This window comes from Apis cerana, linkage group LG6, assembly GCF_029169275.1.
Source record: "Apis cerana isolate GH-2021 linkage group LG6, AcerK_1.0, whole genome shotgun sequence".
Classification (NCBI taxonomy): Eukaryota; Metazoa; Arthropoda; class Insecta; order Hymenoptera; family Apidae; genus Apis; species Apis cerana.
Window position 1 is genome coordinate 14608307 of NC_083857.1, and position 18873 is coordinate 14627179.

At 36.0% G+C, this 18873-nt stretch overlaps 1 protein-coding gene across 2 annotated transcripts in view; it reads left to right on the forward strand.

Moving 5' to 3' along the window:
- The first annotated feature begins 4248 nt into the window (after nucleotides 1-4248).
- Nucleotides 4249-18873, forward strand: part of LOC108003248 (lysosomal acid glucosylceramidase) — a 29283-nt gene continuing 14658 nt past the window's right edge. The window contains exon 1 of one of the 2 annotated variants that reach the window (XM_062076582.1): nucleotides 4249-4285. The gene's annotated coding sequence lies outside the window, so the exon portion shown is untranslated. Of the gene's footprint in view, nucleotides 4286-4725; nucleotides 4856-18873 lie in introns of those variants that run through there. The other variant, XM_028669435.2, reaches the window with a different exon arrangement.

Genomic DNA, 18873 nt, shown 5'->3' on the forward strand with positions numbered 1-18873 from the left:
AACGAATATAAACGATTCGCACACACAATAAAAATGTGACGTTCGTTCGTCGAAAATGCAAATCACTGCGATAGTACACGTATAACAATACATCGGTTAATGTTATTTGAAAATCTGTTGTGTTTTACTCGAATTGCATAGATAAGAGGAAGGATAGAATCGTGTCAGCGAAACGTGCTTTCGATTCGACTTGCCGTACAAGCGAACGAGTTAACTAGCTAAGTAACCGCGCCCACTGAACTCTCTAATCACCAAAGGCACCAGAAATGCTTTTAAACTTTCCATCCACAATTATCTTCCTCGCATAGAAACCCCTTATTAGACCTTCCATTATTCTAATTATGGAAGGGCCGTCTGAAATATATCGATTAAAGTTAAGAAGGTTAAGTGGTCGAGACCAAGAATTCGACTCGCTATCCTCCGACTCGCTCTTCGTTTTCTTCCCCTTCTTAATTTCTAGTTCCTTTCAATTTGGAATGTTTATCGTCGGAATGTTTCGTGGCTGAAGAGACATCTACGAATTTATGGGGACAAAATATTATGGGGACGATGATTTCAGAGGAAAAAGGAAATAACTCTAGACTCCACCATTTTTTTTTTTTTTTTTAGTTCGTAAAAATGCGAATTTGCATAAATAGTCATAAATAATTTAATACTGAGAAAAGGTCTTTCTCATCGTTCGTATCTTTTTACTCGCGATCTCGTGTCGTAAATTGAATTATTCGAATTCACTTTGATGAATTATTCATTTTTCTACTGTTTCTTCTTCTTTTTTTTTTTTTTTTTTTTTTTTCCCCCCTTTAAAATTCCATTGAGAAAAATTTGCATAAAATACTATGCATAAACCAAATAAATTATTCGTTTTATATTCGAATATGATGATCGAGATTATTTCTTCGTTCAAAATAATTATTTCGACGAACTCATCAGTATATGATCTACATGTATTTATGTTGCAAAAAGTTTAATATAAAAGTTGCTAGAAAATATAGGAAGATTAGTCACGCGTATTTATTCTATCTATTATAACGCTTTCACGTATGTACGTTCGAGAAAGGAACGAGTTAAAAAGTTCGTTTATTATTGGAAAGTTTATAAACTAGTTTCCCTTAGTTGGAAAACTCGAGGCGGTCCAACTACTTATCGTAACGTGTAAACGATAAATAGCCCTTGATGCAGCTCCGTGTCTCTTGGATCGAACGTATTCATCAAGCAAGATGCAATTAACGAGAAAAAGGGATGGCGTAACTCGTTCTATGCAAATCGCTCTCGGTGCTCTCATTGTAAAATAAGAATTTTACATGGTATACCGTACCGCGGGTAAACAGACTTGTAGTTGTATAAATCTTATTAGAAGGTAATCTTGTTTCTCGTTGTACACGTTCGTGCTTGTATCTTGATGTTTGTAAATCTTGCGCGATACATTTTCAACGGGCGAACAAATTACGAAGTTTCTCGGTTAGGTTAACGGTACGATGATACTGGTGAAAATCGTTGCAATCCCGTTTCTTCGTGTTTCATCTCAAATTTCTTTCTTCCGCTTTTCTCCTCGAAATCATTGCTATCGTTCTTATTTATCATCCTGTGGAACCTTCATTCGATTCTTTTTTAGTTAAGACATCTTTCGAATATGAAAATACTCGAAAATACTCGATATCGAAGTGCACTTGAATCGAAAAATTAAATAGGTTATGTTAGGTTATGTTAAATTACTCGTTACCTATTATATTTTTAGTGCAGATTTACAAAAAAAAGAAAATTTGCAATATCTAAAAAGTTTGACACGTGTGTACGATCAGTTGTCACGAGATGTCAGATGTTGATTACATTTATACATTCCAGGGAGCCTCTTTGTACGTATTTTTCAAAAAGAATCGTAGTGTATTACAGATCGCAGTGCCGAAAAATACGCATATTCACGCCAAATGTTATATCGCTAAAGGGACTTTTGTGCAATTTAAAGCAAAGTCATGTATTACATAGATATTTCTTTGAGAACTATTCCTCTCCGGGAGCTGCTCTACTTTTCGTTTCGTTGCTCTACTTCCGCTTAACATGGACTCGGCCGGTAAAAGTTTCTATCCAGAACCATACCCTGTTCCAGGTATGAATACTTTTCTTACTTTTCACATGTCCTACCAGTGCAATCTCCAGATTCTTTCTAAAGGAGAATAGGTAATATTTTTGTTCGTATTTCTTTTTTTTTTTTTTACGCACTTTTTTTTTTTATTGAATAATGCAGTAACGTCGTGCTAACCTAACTCGAAGAATAAATGCATAAATGAAATTATAGTTACGACAATGATAATATTATTCTACTATGTAACTACGATATTGTGTAAAATTAAAATTCGTGGGTGCGATTCAACTATCGATCAGAAACAATCTCGACGGATACTAATCAAAGCCAGAGCCGGTAATCTCGTTTCCTTCTATAGCTATAGAGCGACGTATAGCTCTGGGGTAAATTCCTAAAATTTGTCCAATCCGACCAAGTTTCGACATTGAAGAGTTTACATTGTGGTCACGTATTTGAAACGGATGATGATAGTTGCCTCCTGCGGTTATTTGCGCTTCCATTGTTAAGATAAAATATCTATCCGGATAGATTTATAGTATTAGATTTAAAAAAAGACGTTATAATTAATAATACAATAATAATGAAACTAAAAATTAAAACGTGGCGCTTTAAAAATTTCATTTTTAAACAAATTATTATTTCAAATATTTGCAAAATTTCGATTTATTATTTCATCGATTTTTCTAACGAAAGTTCAACTCTAAAATATGAAAGATTTACAATTATCTCGGAAAATTACATATTTTACAGTTAGATACTCTTTTTCATTATCTCCCTTTTCATTATCTCTTTTTCCATTTTTTTTTTTTTTCCCCCCCATTATCTTTTCTCCCCTAGTTATCTAGAAGACAGGTAGCCCGTTTCGCTCTCTCGAGTTGAAACATTGAAAATCTCGAACAGAAGAGTTTAAGAAACAAGAGGTGTTTATATACGATGGTTAAAAAAGTAAGGTTAATTATTTCCCTTTTTTTTCTCTCTCTCTCCCCGGGTAAAAACGTTCTTTTCGTGTTCCCGACAGAACCATTTCCTTTTTCTATCCGGAGTACGTTTCTTGCTCGAAGTGGCTAATTACGTGAGAAAAACATACTCCCCCTCCCCTCCTCTCTTACTCGTCCCTTTCTTCCTCCCCGCCACGAAAAGTAAGCAATACTTTTGTAACGATCCCATTTTAAGAATCGAGGAAACAAACTAGACGGCAATTATTCTTGCAATTGTACCTTTTGCGTTTCATTTCGAGATTACCGATGTCACGTGTCCCAGGCACAAATAACTCCTTGAAACGGCTTCTCGCGAGATTTCTCCCTGTCTCGTGTTACATTTCCGGAATGACAAAAAGATAAAAACATCCCTGTCTCGGTAGCATTCCTGTAGCAAACGGAAAAATAATTGTTTCTGTCATTAGTAGTACCGTTTCCAGCGAAAGTACTTAACCCTCCATCGGTAATCTAGCTCTTTCGAGGCACCTACCTTCGTCAACTTTCTTTTTTTTTTTTTTTTCTAAAGAAAGAGTTACTTCATTTGAAAAAAAAAAGGACATAATGAAAATAACATTTTCGTGAAAAATTTTTGCAAATTTAAACACTTCTTGTTAAAGATATTGTTAACGATATTAATAAAAAAAACAATAGATACTCGTTTATGCTGGAAAAAGAAAAGAGAAAAATTCAGCGTCAAAAATACGTTAACATTTCCCATTACATATGTACATATATATAACCTGTTAGAGATAAGTTTGATCGATTCGATTTTTTAATATTGTAATTTTAAATATAACCTTCGCGAAATTTTGAAAAGCTGATATTATGTTACATCATATTATTATAGAAATCTATATTACGCGATATCGCTTCAGAAATCGAATAATATTTTTATACGAAAAATAAATACAATAACAAAAGTCATCGATGAACAAAGAAGATAAAAATCTGTGTACACGAAACATTAATTTCGTATACTTCCTTTCTATATTCGGTTTTTCTTCTCTCCTCGCATTGGCGTTAATAGCATTGATCTAAGAATAAGTAGATACGTTATATCTAGTAGATAAGATATGTTCTATCCATGTATACTCACTTGCACACACTATACTATAAAGTACACGTAACCGAGACCTCTTGGAACATTAGCTGCGCAGTCGCAATGAGTAAACTAATTGTAAGATCACGTATGCTTACGATCAACGAATACGCTGGTGAAATTTCCAAAGTAAATATTGCGGCTGGCTAGAGCGTAACAATCTCGTGAACTTTCCATAACTTTCCATTAAATTGACTTGGCACGCGTCGGTGTAATTGATTCGATCAGCTTTGAAATCTGTATTAAATAGTTTCAAGATATTTACGTGCAACGCGTAATTAATATTTCGATCGATGCGGTGATGTTTTAAATTTAATTTCTTTCTAAATCTCATAATGTACATAACGTTAATGTTAATTCGTGAAACATCTACAAAAATATCGATTGACGACTTATTTATCAAGCTATAATTAAATGAAGTTTGCATTAGTCGAAAAGAGACACTGTCTCTGTTGCAACACCGTCCTACTCTATTCCCGTTTCGCTTTATCTAACGCGAACTTCAATTGCTTGTAACTTAATAAATAAGCCCCGATTGGCATTTTTGCATTCGCTTCGAACTCTTCCAGAGATTAATCCTTTGAATACGTTCCACGAATATATTAACTTTAAAATGGAATTTCAAAATGTAAAATAATTGAGAATACGGATCATATGCGCGTTCAATCGAGTGATTTCTTCAACCATCTTTGTTTCAAGGTAAGAAAAATTTTTTTGAACATCCATTCTTAATCCCTGATTATCTAATATTTGAAAATAAATGGAATTGGAATGAAAGGAAAGAATTTTCTGAATTTCAACCGAAATTATAGATATTTATTTCCATTATATAAAAAAAAAAAAGTGAATTTTCAGTAAATGGAACGAAAAATTAACGTGAATATTCGATTCACGGAAATAACGATACGACCTCGTCTACGTATTCGAGTGTACTGTATTTCTGCTGATCACAGCGTTGAATTTACGAATCGGTGTATTCGAAAATGGTGCAGTTGCGGCATAATAGCCGACGTACGAGAAAAAGAGACATTTAGTGCACTTAGATGCGTGATCTATCGACCACGAGCACTCGAGCATCGACGAGTTGGGTATACTCCATTCTTTTTCATCGGTTCAACACATTTACCTTGATCTATTGGCCTCCTTCGAATATATACGATTCGCGGAATGGCTTATCTGATTATTATCGCGAAATAAAATGATAAACACTTTTATCGATGGTGGATATTCAATTAAAAATAAATTGAAAATAAGAAAAATTCGTATCTAAGGATCCTTTCTAATTTTGTAATTTAATAGTCGAGGAATATGATAACAAGATATGAAGATTGGAATATATATGAAAAATTCTAATGAAACGTGTGGCATGAAATTTGAAATGGAATATAAATAAAAATGAACAATTTATCGATACAGAAGATAAATATACAAACGAAGTTCGGATTTACTTGTTGAAGTTTTAAAAAATTTTTAAATATTGCATGTCAAATATAAATGTTTATTCAATGGCTAAAAATTTTTCGTTGCCTTTTCTACACAAGTTAGTTGCATTACTTTTTATTTTATATATATATATATATATATCAATGTATTTTGTTTTGGATAACGGGACGAGTTAAGTAAAATAAACACTGCAAAATAAATTTATTTTTATATTTCCATTATATTCTTTTTCAATTTTTCTTAATATTCCTTTCTCGTTTTTTAACAAATTTTTAACAAAAGTTTTTGTAAAATAATTGTCGAACTGTATCTACGCGTAATTTAAACTTCTTTTCATGTTTAAGAGAACGTTGTACCACTGTACAACAAAATCGATAAGTGATCTCAAATAACCTTGAGATAAAGCAACGCATCGCCTCGATTAATTTTATCGATTGCGAATACAATATGCTTTTGAGAGCAACACCGCGAGGAATTTTATCGAAGAAGGATCGAACGAATGCAACTTTTTATAAAACTTTCATCTAAAAAAAAATCGATATTTTAACGGAACCTGAGTCGAAAATTAAATCCTTAAACGATAATAAAAATGATGAAAAGATATGTTACTATATTATTACAAAAATTCACGCGAAAGTGTCGTTAAAAAACGCAGAACAGACAGAGAAATGCATTAAAGGGTGGCATAACTTTGACAATAGGGGCTAGAAGATTGCTAGGACGTCGAGGAAACCGCGAAAGCCAAAGCAGAAAAGGCAGAGGCCAAGCCAAAAGAGAAACGTAGGTATAGGTGTAAGGGAAAGGAGAAAAGCATTCGGTAATGATTGGCGCACGTTCGTCGTAAGGAGAGAGAAAAGTTTGAATAGGTTGCCGAGGGCGTAACAACGTCCTAGGCCTTGTACACCTTGCTTCGCCGCGCCTCTCATAGTTATAATTCTCTCACTCTTTCTCTCTCTATCTCTCTCGCTCCCTATCTCCTTTTCCTTGTCGTTCACGGCCTGGCATAACGGCCCTGAGCAATGGTCGAGTTGAGAACTAGCAACCTCGGCTTTATCTACGACCACGGTTCGAATTAACGAAACAAAGAGGCGAACCAAGAGTACGTGGTTTTTCGTCTCTTTTTCCCGTGCTATTTTCTTCAAAATTTCACGGCGATCGCTTCCTTTTTGCTCGTTAATTTTAATAATTTTTTTCAATGTTTGCTGTAATAGTTATTTTTCTCTTGTAGGTTTTCTATGGAGAAAAAAATTTCGTTTATATCGTACAACTTATCACGTTCAAAATTCATTTTTCCATTCTGGGGGGTTGAGAATCGTAATGGTGTGAATCACGATGAAATTCATATTTATAAATCAATATTTAAGGAAAGAATAACTTTCTTCCTATATTTTCACATTCTTCTTAATTCGATTTATTAATTTATAATTAGTATGTTGAGATAATTTTTACAAATTAACTTAAAATAATTGTATTAATTATACATTTAATTTACAATCGAAATTCATAAAATAAGATTAGGTAATATAGAGAAACTCGCGAAAAGTGATTTTGAGAGTGATTGAAAGGCACGTCAACGTGATTCTGATTAATCGATCGATCGTTCGAGCAAACCAGCCGTAAATTTTGTCATCGATAATTCGCGATTCGTAGTCGCTTTTGTTAGTACATTGGAACAAACATTGCACAACTCGCATCATTCGGTGCACACGGTCAGCCGAACATTGTGCTGGCCGAACGAGTTTGCTGGTATAGTTGTGGCCTGTCACAATGTCTCTGCGCATGCGTCTTCCTTCGAGTTTACTGCTCTGATCTTCTACGAGATAGCTGCGCAGTGTTGAAACTATACGCAACGTCTACACCGTGCATAGATTATACAGTGTGCAAACTCGAATCGATTAATGAGTGAACAATTTCTTTAATACAAAGATGAAAGGATCATTTCGTGAGAAATGGATGGATCGATGTATAATCCAAAAGAAAAAAGAAAAAAATAGAATCTTGCTACGAAAAAGACAGAAAGATAGAGCGAAAAGACCATACGAGTGTTTCTGCTGTTACAGCGGAGTAGAAATCCTCAATATCACGCCTCACTTACCGAACACCGATATTCTTTCTATCGCAACTCCTGCATTCGAGGAAGCTGGATCGAAATATATCTTCTTCCAAGCTGCTTTACTTTCTATTGTTTTTCCAAGCAAAACCTGTGTATACGATAGCAATTATTCACTCACAAGTGAAACCGTTTATCCGTATCATTTAGTTATTTGATATTCAGTTTCTCGTACACGGTGCTTGAAAGCTAGATCAACGAGTCGGATTTTCCTTGAAAGTTTTTACCCTCGTAAATTATTTCGACGCGTTGGAATTCCTAATGAATATTGAAGATTCGAATTTTTTTTTTTCCTCCTTTTTCACCGGCATCGTGTTTCTTAATCCTGCGAGTTATTAACTTTCCAACTGACTTGACGTTCGAGCATTCCTCCTCCGAAGAGAGCTATTTCTAGGTCCATAAATAATCAAGGCAGAGTTCGCTACGCAGTTGCGAAAGTTTGCTCGATTCCGATGTTTCGAAGAAGTGGACTATTGTTTTATTTTCGTTCGTAAATCACTTCTCGTCATATTGACCACCCAACAAAGATGATCAATTCTTAATTTTAATTCGATCAGAGGGTTAAAAAAAATTTCTTTTTTAATTTCAAGATAAAAAAGAAAACGTAGAAACAACTGTTCCATCCGTGAGCAGATAACAATTTCTACGACGTTTTCCGAAAATACACCCAGCCAGCCTCAATTAACGGCGTAATTGCAGTCAGCAACATCAAAGGGCTCGTTAATGGCACGTCTGCGGGAGCCGATAGCAATAACAATAGAATCACAATACAACCATTTTTTACAAATTAAAAAAAAAAAAAGAAAACTCTTTGGCAAATTATAAAATAAAAGAATTAAATCCTATTCCAAAGATCATCGATTGAACCTTCCTCCGCTCCGTAATTTCCTTTTTATAATTTTATATTATATATAATTGCGAAAAAAAGGGAGGAATGGGAGAGAAGGAATTCGAAAGAGAGCAATCTTGAGCAATCCCAACACGGCTCGTGTCGAGGGTCGGTAATTGGTGCCTGAAGGCAATCACGGGATTATCTCGGACATCGTTCGCTCTTCGTGTCTCTCGACACCCATTACACGCCTCCGCCAGAAACAAAGGTACAACGGGTGAAGCTTCATTAAACCGTCGCCCCGCCGACAAAGCGTCGATAGTTTCGGTTAAATGAAATACGGGTCAGCTATAAATACACCACCTCTCCCGAGATGAAAACTTTGACATCGGCCATTCACGGAGGTGTAAAGCTTGATGAAGCACGTTTAAACGGTTTTAATCCTTCTCGAAGAGGAATTCCTTACCTCGTCAAACTCGAGAATAAAATACGAATAAAATACATGTGTAAAATTTCTCCGTATGCACGTATAAGTTTAAACGTGAGTAGAGGGGCAAGAAAAAGTTGCGTACAGTTCAACTGACGGAAATATGCACCGAGGAAAAATTCTGCGGAACAGGGGTTGAGAGGAGATTTTAAAAAGAAGAAGGAAACCGCATCATTTCCGACTTATCGTCCCGTCAAAGACGTCGTTTCTCGGTCAAAGGGAGGAGAGCCGGCTGTATTTCGCATTGTGTCCAGGTAATTCGACGTGTAGATGTAAAAAAAGGAGGAATGTTCCGAGCTGACAGGTCATTTTGTCGAAGAAATCGAGTTAACCGTCCGTTCTCGTTCCGATTGGATGAAAAGCAAACGATCTTTAAACGATTCCTCCGCTTCAAAAGAATACGAATACTTTGATTTATCTTTGGTTTATTTTACAAATGGAAGATTCAAATTTTTAATCGATACGAATTGTTTTAAAGTGAAACTGACGTATTTTTTTACGTATAAATAAAAATTGTTTTTTTCTCTGTACGTTATTGAAGAGGAAATGCAATCATCGTCTTCGACGGAGAACATGAAGGAAACATCGAGATGCACGAATCTTCCCCGAAGCTCGATATGATATTGATCCCACGAGATTCCCAGACTCGGCTGAATCCGCGAGGGGGGAAAGGAAAATAAAAAAAAAAGAAAAACTAGGTGCGGAACAGTCTTTGGATTTTAAAACGATCCAGGGATTTATTCGAGGGCTTGAACTTTTCTCATTGTTAACTTCAGTCTCCTAAAAGTTTAAGTCCCCTTATCGTCCCAATTTATTCGTTGTTTTAAATTTAGGAATTTCCTCCCTTTCTCTATTTTTATAAAATCTGAAAATCCCCCAATGATTTATTCTTCCCGACGATCGATCCATACATCATCCGTGTCAAGCGGTGGATTATTATCATTCTTGACGAGCATTGAAATTAGGAAATTATACAACGAAACGGTGATCGATGCCGGGATCAATAACTTTGAACTGTCAAGCCTAACGCGTTAACCTAATTTACTGCCGTGGATTAACCATCGAACGCGTAACGAATCGCCTCGTCGTGCCTCTAAAAAAAGAAAAAAAGAATCCCTCAATTTTTAAAACAGCAAAGTAAACTCCGATTCGAATAACACGGATTCGTCTCGATCATCTTCAGGATTAAATTCCAATGAAAACGCCATAAGACTCGTATTCCTCCAATTTTGCTCGGGTAGACAGGACTCTCGTACACTTATGCGTCGAGAAAGATTGGTGGTACACAGGCTCTATAATAAAATGGATGGAAAAGAAAGAGGGGAGGACCAAGAGGCGAATAAGAAAAAACTGCGATGATGCCTTCAACGTCAACAATTTCCGTCTACGTTTCTACGTTTTTAATTACAGAGTCGCGGCGAGCCTCTGGCAGCGGGACGAGACGACAGCCAAGCTCGACGAGGCAGGCCTCCGCTCGAATCCGCATTCACGCCATTTTTTGCGCTCTTCCCATTACCAAGATCGTGTGTGTATTGTGCCTGCGCGTGCGTGTATACGTGTGCGTGCCTTCGCTTATTCTCCCTTCGTTACGTCTTCTACTCTGCACCTCGCCGACTTAACGATCTACATTCCCCCTCCCCTCCCCGCTCCCTGCCTCGAACGAAAATCCCCTCCACTGTTCTCGGGAACACTGAAATCGCGACATTTTTCCCCCTGAAAGAACGCACCATTCGGAGTTTCCTTCTTCTTCTTCTTCTTCTTCTTTTTTGCGCAAAAGTATCTGTTCCATTGGAGAAACGGTGTGGTTTCGAAAAAAGGAAGGCCGCTAAGTAACCGACCGCTTTCTTCGATTGTTTCTATTCTACTTCTACTACGTATACTACGCGATATTCGCGAGAGAAGTTTTTTCAGGATGAATTGAGATCCGATTCTTGAAAGGATATCGAAGGATGATCGGTAAGGAAATAGGATGAAAGAAGAATTTCGAGGAAAATGACGATTTTATACCGTTGTACAGGAAAAATAATGGGAAAACGTTTTCTATTGTAAATATATAGGAATAAGATTTATCGAGAATGGGGATAGAAAATTCATTTAGTTAATACGTTGGATATAAATCGATGTGTTAAAAAAATTCAAAGTACGAATAAAAAAGAATATTATTTTATATAGATAGTTATTTTATCTTCGTGAATAATATAATAATTCGCTTTCATATTATGAAAATATTTGATTTTTTCACGTTCATGTTCTAATCCTTTTCCGTTTTAATTATCCTCTCTCGTGTAACAAAATTCGTAAAATCTCCCTCAAAAAAAAAAAAAGAAAAAAAAACGGAATATACTTCGTTAAAAATATCGAATAATTCTCACTGGTGTCTACATACTTTTCGCGCGCATGTCCAATTAAGAATAATACACAAGGGCACAGGCTTGGAAAAAGAAACGAGCAAAAGAAAGAAGAGTCGTGATATCAACGCGTAGCAATGTCCTTATACCCTCGTTAGAGATACCCTCCAACCACGTTCCACTCATCAGATGAATTCGTGATAGCAATACTCTTTTCGCGTGTTCGAAAAGACTATATCCTTACAAATTAAAAATTGAACGATGTATTTCACGTATCGTCAATCGAGCCTTTCAATAATGAAAGGAAAATAAAAGGGAATTAGTGAGAAATTATATCGAAAGTATATATTCGCTGTCGAATATGGCGGCTTCGTTAAAATCCAACGGCCGAAATACCGCATTAAAAACCACATGCACACGATGCATGCAGCACCGCCACTTTCGAGGAACGTCCTTGGCACGAAATAAACAGACGCGCTTCGTTCCCTTCGAAGCAACCTTTTTTTTGTGGAACAAAGTTTTTTCATTAGTCCCGAGCAGAAACCTGAGATACAAGTATACCTCTGAATACGTGGATTGACATAGCGGTTAGATTCGTCCCAATTCGTCTCGGACGAATTTCATCTTCGGTATCGATGTAATATCATCGACATCATCGGTTAATAATATTTTCGTAATCGTTTAATCTTTTGTATTTCTATTTCTTTCCAATTCTTTCCAGTAACAAGAAAATTGAACCTTCATTGCTTTCGTGCGTGCATAAATTGACGAAACGCTCTATCTATTTCGATAAATGTATTAAAATTACCATCGGATGGTAACTCGATAAAAATCTTTCTGAATTTTAACACGAATCCTTTTCGAAAGCAAAATTCAACAAAATTGCAAATAATTAAAACCATTCACCTTTCCAGCCAAGTTAATTAGGCCACGATTCAAAACGGTCTAATAATTCGACGACTATTCGATCGTTTCTTGCGGCGGGGAAATAGACTGCGGTTTTAACTTTCTGATTACCCGTATAATTCGATTTCTGGAGGGGACGAGGGGCGGACAGAGTTTCGTGTTCTTTGGTTACATTCTCGGGGGTTTCCACGTTGCGGCACGTAGCCCGAATGCGGACGGGGCCGTAATTTACGATCGAAATTGAAAGAGTTTTTCCAGTTCCGAACAAATGAGATCAGGGAAGCGAATCGACTGACAATGGCGACTTCCACGCGTCTTTCTCGGATACATGCCGGATTCATGCACCGTGAAAACTTTTGATTAGTTTCGTACGACAAACGTACGTGTACAACACGTGTGTGGAAATCTTCTAAGAGGAGGAAGTTCTAACAAGAAGTCCGGCCAACTTTTAAGGATGTATGGGAAGAAGGAGTGGGGAGGGGGGAAGGAAAGGAGGAGAGGCTCGTTTAAAATATCTAGTTAAGTGCACTCAAAATGATAACAATGTGTATCGAATTTTGCCAATTTTCGTTATCTTTCGCGTATATTTCGATTATTAACGATTTCGTTCGGTGAGGAGGAAATTTATGATCGTGATATTTTTTTTGAAAAAAGATTTTTTTGAAAAAATATAATATAATATTCGTTTCAATCTTTTCATCATTATTGATAAAAAGAAACTATAAATGATCATTAATCACTATTTTTTCGTAACATAATTTTAAATGTTAATTAATTTATATTTATATTCATACAAATTTCGTATTTGTTTTAAAATAATTTGTTATAAAAATAAAAAAAATATATACATATATCTACATATTTTAATTCGAGGGTAACGCGATTGCCAATTTGAAAATTGAAACGTGCATTCATTGGTCGATCGTCGAAATTTCATTAAACCGCAAATGGGAGTGTCTCGAAGGATACAGTGGATAATGTGACGGTACAAACTATATTATAAACAGACGATCGGTATCGCGTTTGTCACCCGTTTATTGTTACCTACAATCGACAAATATACATGTGCGTGTAGAGCAACTCTGTACCAACCCGTCCTGTGCACCAAGGATAAGCCTGTGCAAATAGTGGCATTAATTGCCTACGCGTCGCCCTATTTGCATGCCATTATTCAGAATAATTGATGACTATTGGTGGACCTTATGCGCCGAAACTCATTACCATATTTAACGTACCGATCAATTGCCCCCGCGCGTGTATCATCGTTATCGATCGAAAATTTCTTTTGTCGATGGACAAAAATGACCGTGTTTGAGCATAGTAATTTTTTTCTCGCGTGATCAACACTTTTTCCCTTTTTTCTTTTTCTTTTTCTTTTTTCTTTTTTTTTTTTTCTTCCTTTTCATTCCAAAATCTTGCGCGATCGTCTCGAGCAGCATTATTTAGACCAGCGTTCTCGTCGCGTGACTCGACGTTTACGTTAGTTGGTAATAATAACCACAACTCGGATTTTTATCGTACGAAATTTTATGAAATCCGCGTTTTATAAAATACACGTAAATAAATAAAACTTTGAACACTTTCGAGCAAAATTTTCCATTAAAAATTTATTTAAACGTAACTTTTCTACCTGCGTGCCCATCTCTGAAAACGTATTTCTATATCTAAACCGATCGATACATGTATCGATCAATATGTATTCCAAAAACGCTGATTCGATTCGAGGAGTAAAAAAAAAAAAGGAAAAAAAAAATCGCAAGAAATTTAAGATTTCAGAAACGATAAACGTAAAGTATCGAGAAACGGAAAGTAAAACGGAAAGTTTGTCCGAAGTTTTGGCGGAACGATCCGAACGAAAGTGTCAATCGGAAATCCCATTGGCGTGGAGGGGGAAATGTTTTGGTGTTTCGTCGGTGAACGACGATAGCTATTTTCTACCCGGTTTCTGCATTCTGTGCAGTTTGCGTTGCAGGGATCACGTAGAGCCGAGTAAATAGAGAGAAAGAGAGCAAAGGAGGGGGAAGCACGGTGCGCAAACCATCGGGATCCGGTCAATTGCCTTTACCATCTCATTTGACGGCCATTGTTTCACGCGTGATGGATTTCGTCCGTCCGTTCTTTCGCGCTTTTTCATTATCTCTCTCTCTCTCTCTCTCTATAATTCCGACGAAACGGCCATATTTAAGCGGTGAACAATGTCGTCGTACATCGCGTGACGACGAAAATATATCTCGTCGTTATTATTTGGATCTGAGGTTATTTCGAGAACTTTGTTTTCACGTTTTCTTAGCTATTATTATATCTAATATTTCGATTTGGATTTCTTGTAAAATTTATCGTGTGAAAGACGAGGAAAGAAATATATATATATATATATATATATATATTAGATTGTGAAATTTCATGTTTTTGTTGGTCGGAAGAAAAACGATATATCTTTATTCGATCGAAATTATTATTTATATTATTACAGTTAGTTTAACACGATTAGTTTCAATAATAATTTGAAGTTAATTTTTTCTTTTTAGTTTAACTTTTTATTAATCGAAGGGTTTACTTTTTTTTAGAGTTAATATTAAATTTGTAACTTCAGTTCAATTCTTTATATTTAATATTTTTTTACAAGAATATCGATCGAATTAAATCGAACTCGAGGGTGAATCAGTTTCCGGATTTAATATTGAATATTATAGAAGAATATATTTTCGAAACTTGTAATCTTTATTCGATCGACCCATTGACTTTAATGATGATCTTTTCCCAACGAGATATTCCATAATCGACATATTCCATTCTTACGAAATTTTTGCGCGAAGAAAGAGTGTCCAATATTTCATTTCTCTAAAAACAATCGTAAATAAAACATTTTCGCAGAGCTCGTTCACGATTTTCATCGCCGTCATCCGTTTCTCGGCTTATTAATTCCACTCAAAAACGAACTTCCACCGTTTCGAGCTCCGTATAACCGCATATAACTCTCGCTTTCGATTTATCTTTCTCAAGATATTCATTTCCTAAACTTTTGAATCGAACCCGATATTTAACATTCAAACTCGTACAGAAATAAATTTTTTTGCGCAAAAGAGAAACACAACGTGCAAAATATTCGTGCACTTTTACGTAAATAAATTCGATATCAATATACAATCCCACTTAACTCGATGAGGCAACCAACAATATCAAGCAGATTACTGAATTATCTTATAGAAACAGAAGGGGGGAAGAAGAAAAGGAAGAGGAAAGGAGAAGAATCTGGCGAGAGATGGGTAATGAAACGTGAACTGCAATTTTTTTTCACATATTTACGCCCGCCCTATCTTCGACCGACCCATTTCGAGATCAATCGCGTGTCTCCAAGGACGACGGTCCCCGATATCAAAGCTCTATATATCATATCCCTTCCTCTCCCCTCCTCCTCCCTCGCCACGAAGCCGAACGCTTGTCCACCACCTTCGGAGGAACTCTTTCATCCGAAAAGTAGGAGAATTTATGAACTACGCTCGCCCGGTGTTCCGTGGCTATGAGCCGGCTATATAGTTGTCAAACGTCGCCCCATTTTTCTTCCTCCGGAATAGAAGGGAAGCGATAGGAGAGAAAGTTAGTGGAAGGGAGAGGTGCATTTCCCGAGTCTTTCTCCAATTCTTTTTGCTTCTTTTTTTTTTTTTGGATTTCTTCTTTTTAATTTTTAAAAACACGGTTTCGAGCAGTTTCTCATTTTTTTGGAAAATAATATAAACAGTGAAATTTTTCGAATCATCCGCTCGAATATTAATAAAAATGAATATATAATTCTTCGTTATTTTTTTAAGTTTTAAGTTAAGCAATTTGAATTTCGAAAGTAATTTTCGCGAGACATCCGGTTTTGTCCGAAATGTTAGGAAGGTAGGGTCGAAACGCTGTTAAATCCATGTTTTATCTTTTTTTTGTGAAAAGCGTAAGAATAATTTTCAGCGTTCAAATACTTTTATCTGCGCGAATATCTCATAGGATGAGAAAGGTTGAAGCAACGAGCCTCTTATATAACACTGTTTATAGGATATTGAAAAATGGTGTAGGATAAGGTTCATCGGGACAATTTTGGAAATTAATAAACGCAAATAATTGCAAATCGTCGTTAAATAAAAGTCTAAAAATTGCGATAAATTTTAAGCAGAATTCTACGAGATAATAATACGAATGATAATTGACGCTACTCCGTCATATGGAATACGAGGGAATATTTTTCAAGCACGAGAGATAAGAGCGTGACATGACGAATTGCAAAAAGTGACCAAATATTTCCTAAAGATATGCAAAATTGTTCCCGTTATCGCGGTATAATAAAATTCTATAATAAAACTCTAATTTCTAAACGAAAGAATTTCTATCAAATTATTCCTTTGTTCGAATAAAATATAATATGAATAATATAGTATTTTCGCTGGACGTTAAAAAGATTTAAGATTTAAAGAATAACAGAAATTACGATAAAAAGGAGAATATTCTTAATAAATAACACTTACAGAAATTTGGAATAGGATTTTCGAATAATTCATTTCCCTGATAAATTTTTACGAATTCGAATCACTATCGAATCTTTGGAAGGCGAAGCACGTGCCACGAGATTTTCAACTACGAGATTTTTTCCCTCCGAGCTACGATTTCTTTGACAGATTAATTAATTGATAGTTACCCGCGTGTCACTCAAAAATCATCTCTAAATCGCAACGAATAAATATAATTTCAGAGTATTCGAACACTTGTCACGTAGAGAGAAACTGTATAAACTACCGTATAATACAAGAGGAAAGATAAATCGTCTGGATGCGCGAAACGAAGACAGCAAGTGTTCGTCGATCTCACTCGGCTCCTCGTCGATTCCACGCTGGTCCAATTTCTCGATTCTTTCTCGTCTCAGACACCTCCACTGACCATTTCAATTCCAAGATCGCGATTCCTACTTTCACGTCGACGAGAGGACAGGTGACAGCCGATGTAAAATCGATTTTCTCGTCGTTATCCCGACTTGAAAAATTGGCATATGATATATATATCTCCTCCATCTTCTTTGCAAGCGAAGGAAATTTTCTTTTTCCGAGAGAAGAGTTGTTACTTATTCTTTGAGTTGGAATTCGATATAGTTATCATGAAAAATTCGAATCGCTTGCAAAAACTTTCGCAAAAATTCTAATCCCCCCTGCAAGTGAATACGATATATTAGATATATGGAGGATGACACAACAAGACATCGTTTCGAACACGTTCGACTAGTTTCGACTAGTTTCGACGAGCACGTGATATCTCACCGCGAAGAGAGTAAAGAAACTGTTGGAAAACTGTTGCAATCGTATCGGTTGGCCGGCCATTACGCGCAAACTTTGAATCCCTCGATACCGATTGTTACAACCTTATAAACTGTCTCCTATAGAACTCTTTTTTCGATCTCCCCTCGAATTTCGTGGGCGACGTAGAAACGAGATAAAACTGGCTGCAACTCGGTTAACGTTTCACATCACATTTATTGTTCTGGCAAAGAAGAAAGGAAGAGTTTCACGAATTCGATCAAAACACACCAACCGTCTCTTTGTTGCATTCCACACTGAATATCTCTACGCTGCAAACTGTAAATAAAGACTTGACCAACCGATGATAATAAAGACTTGGCACGAAGCGAGTTCTTATCTCTACCGCTAGGGAAAATCCTTAGCGTCTTTAGCGTCGACGAATTATTCCAATATAAGTTTCCTTCTGATTCTTTCGACCAGAAGAAATTTTAGAAACAAGATTTGTCATTGGAAATGGAGGAAAAAATTTAAAATTCGTTGGAAAATCTTTTTCCCCTTGAAAATTACTATTATTTTTTCATTCGGCGAAGTAACGAAATTCATTAAATTTTATCTCGAAAATAAAGCGTAGAAACATATTTACCACGTACGTACAAGGTAAGTGAGAAAAGCCATAAGAGCAGATATATACGCGCCTCTTACCGTCTTGCAAAAGTAAACTTGGAAGTAAGGAAAGTTGTAATTTTCTAAAGACACTTCACTAGCTTCAAAGAGTCTTATCTTCGATACTTATTACAATCATCTAGAACATTTATTCGCTCGTTAAAATATAGATGAGAAACAAAAAAAAAATTGTACAATAATCGATTTAGATTTGTTATCACTTTGTTCGTAGAAAGATCGTATGTACGGGAATAATTAAATTAAAAAAATAATTCAAATACCTATTCAAAATGGAAGTACTTTAGATGTTTGAAATTTACAAGGAAGAAGATGTGTTTACGTGTAACGTGTAAAAAAAAATCCTTCACCTTTTCGTTCGATCATGATCTAGAGGGGAAAAAAAGGAACAAAGTGCGCGAAAACTCGATCGATTCGAAGAGTGGAGCCGATACACGCGAGTCAGCTCTCTCTCTCTCAAAAGAGGAGATTTCGCATACGGCAAACAGCGGAACAGTCAATCAGCCGCCATTCAACGGCCATAATAAAATAACATAGGAGGCAAAGCTAGGACTTTTTCGAGAGCAATCATGTCCAACGTTACACGCGCCCACGATTTAGTTAACTGAATGACTATTGAATGACTTTTAACGAACAATGGAGCAGAGTG